Raw genomic sequence first — 2,615 nt, 5'->3', positions numbered from 1 at the left:
ACCACTTCTTTCTTGACTACCTCCTTCATGTTAGGATTGAGTCTTCTTTGCATTTCTCGGGTAGGTTTTGCATCATCTTCGAGATGAATTCGATGCATGCAAACAGAGGGGTCAACCCCTTTCAAATCGGCCACAGACCATCCTATGGCATGTTTATTTTCTTCTAGCACCCTCAAAAGTTTACCCTCCTGTTCAGTAGATAAGTTGGCTGCGATAATTACAGGGAGGCTATCTTCTGGTCCTAGAAAGGCATACTTAAGATTTGTTGGAAGTGGCTTTAACTCAAGTTTAGGTGGTGAATCAATGGAAGGACAAAGTGGCGCGCTGGCAATGGGAGGAAGAGGTTCAGGTCGGCTCTTCCAAGGAAGGGAACTCACTGGAGATTGATTGTCAAGTAAGATGTTAACTTCTTCTATGGCCTTGTCTATATCAAAGTTGTCAATGTCAAAATGGGCCAGACATGCCTCTAAGGGGTCATCTGCTAAGATATAGGGAAGGGCTTCCTCTACAAGATCATCCATTTCGTCAATTAGGCAACACTCGTCTTCCCTCACATGTTGGTCAGCGGCATGAAAAACATTCAATTTAATTTTCATGTTCCCAAATGATATATCCATTGCCCCGGTTCTACAGTTGATACATGCATTGGCTGTTGCTAAAAAGGGACGACCAAGAATCACAGGGATTTGTTTTTTTAGGTTGGGCACATGTTCCATGTCAAGGACGATAAAATCTACTGGAAAATAGAACTTGTCTACCTTGACAAGAACATCTTCAATCATCCCCCGTGGTATCTTCACAGATCGATCAGCCAATTGTAAGGACACCGAGGTAGGTTTTAATTCACCTAACCCAAATTTCTCATAGACTGAATAGGGTAGAAGATTCACACTTGCCCCTAGATCTAAGAGCGCTCGGTCAATGGAGTTATCTCCTATGACACAGGAAATAGTGGGAGCGCCAGGATCTTTGAATTTTGGAGGGGTGTTGTATTGGAGAATGGAACTTACCTGTTCAGTAAGTAAGACCTTTTTAGGCACATGTGTCCTAGATTTTCGCTTTTGGGTGCAAAGGTCTTTGAGAAATTTGGCATAGGAGGGAACTTGTTTGATGGCATCAAGAAGTGGAAGGTTGATTTTAACTTGTTTGAACACCTCCATCATCTCTTCTAGTGAAGTTCCCTTCTTGCCAAAGGGAGTGGGTGCATTAAGTGCTTCAGGAAATGGAGCCTTTGGAGTATGGGTTGTGACAGATGGTGGACTAGCTGAAGAAGGTTTTGGGTTTTCACGTGAAACATTCCTCTCCTCTTCTTCATCTTCCTTATTGTTACCCTCCCCAACCTTATTATCTATTATACGTCCACTCCTTAGGGTAGTCAAAGCATTGGCTTGCTCATGATTTAGTCGGGTTTCTTGAGCCACATATTGTCCCCTAGGATTACTCATTGGTTGACTTGGAAGCTTACCTTCCTCTCGTTTATTTAATGCATTGGCTAGTTGACCCATTTGGGATTCTAGCTTAGCAATTGATTGTGTGTGAGAGTGCAATAGTTGTGTATTTGCCTCCAAACCTTGAAGGGCAGTCAACACCTTCTCCTCAAAGGCTGTATTTCTTTGGGTTGGAGGAGGAGGATGCTGAAATTGAGTTGAGGGACGGTAGAGATGAAAATTCTGAGGGTTTTGAAAATTTTGGGGGAAGGGTTGGGAGGTATTAGAAGCTTGCTGCCTCCAAGAAAAATTTGGATGATTCCGCCATCCCGGATTATATGTATTGGAAAATGGATCATTACCCGGTCTGGGCTGTGTTTGGGCAGCATTGATGTGTTCTTGCACGAGTTCGGGATATTGGGGTGCTGAGGGGCACTCATGAATAGGATGCGATGGGCTAGAACAGATAGCACACACTTGTGCTTGGGAAGAACTAACGACCTGTCCTCCTATCATTAGTTGGTCAATCTTATGGGACAATGCATCTACCTTGCTAGACAGGTCCATAGAATGACTTATTTCACAAATGGCCCCTTTTCTTTGAAAATTCGGGGATGCTTGACGAGAACATGAAGCATGGTGGAGGGAGTTTTCATTAAGATTTTCAAATAGTTGCCATGCTTCATGCTCATTTCGAAGCATGAAAGTCCCCCCGCATGCAGCATCGATCATCTGACGGTTTCGTTCCGTCAAACCGTCATAGAAACATTGCACTAGCTGCCACTTAGGTATTTGATGATGAGGGCATTTACGGATTAGGTCCCTAAATCTCTCCCAAGTTTCATAAAATTCTTCTCCCTCGGTTTGGGAGAAGCTTGTAATGGCACGTCTAAACTGGTTCGTTCTTCCTATGGGAAAGTATTTTTTAAGGAATTATTTGATCCCAAGAACGAATTGAGTTAGCTTCTAAAGAATTCAGCCATTGTTTGGCTCTATCTTTAAGGGAGAAGGGGAATAATCTAAGTTTTAAAGCATCATCAGTGAAATTTTGAATCTTGACAGTGGTGCAAATCTCAAGGAATTCATCTAGGTGTTTATATGGGTCTTCATTGGTGAGCCCATAAAAAGATGGGAGCATTTGGATCACACTAGACTTTATTTCATATTGTACAGCTGCTACCTCAGGTA

At 42.8% G+C, this 2,615-nt stretch overlaps 1 non-coding gene across 1 annotated transcript; it reads left to right on the top strand.

Annotated features, from left to right (window-relative positions):
- Nucleotides 1–2,217: 2,217 nt before the first annotated feature.
- Nucleotides 2,218–2,323, top strand: LOC120104825. The gene has a single exon (XR_005507188.1). It is a non-coding gene; the product is annotated as a small nucleolar RNA R71 (small nucleolar RNA).
- Nucleotides 2,324–2,615: the final 292 nt, after the last annotated feature.

The sequence above is a fragment of the Phoenix dactylifera genome, unplaced genomic scaffold, assembly GCF_009389715.1.
Source record: "Phoenix dactylifera cultivar Barhee BC4 unplaced genomic scaffold, palm_55x_up_171113_PBpolish2nd_filt_p 000117F, whole genome shotgun sequence".
Lineage (NCBI taxonomy): Eukaryota > Viridiplantae > Streptophyta > Magnoliopsida > Arecales > Arecaceae > Phoenix > Phoenix dactylifera.
The sequence above is the reverse complement of the archived record's forward strand: the minus strand, read 5'-3'. Positions and strand labels throughout refer to the sequence as shown.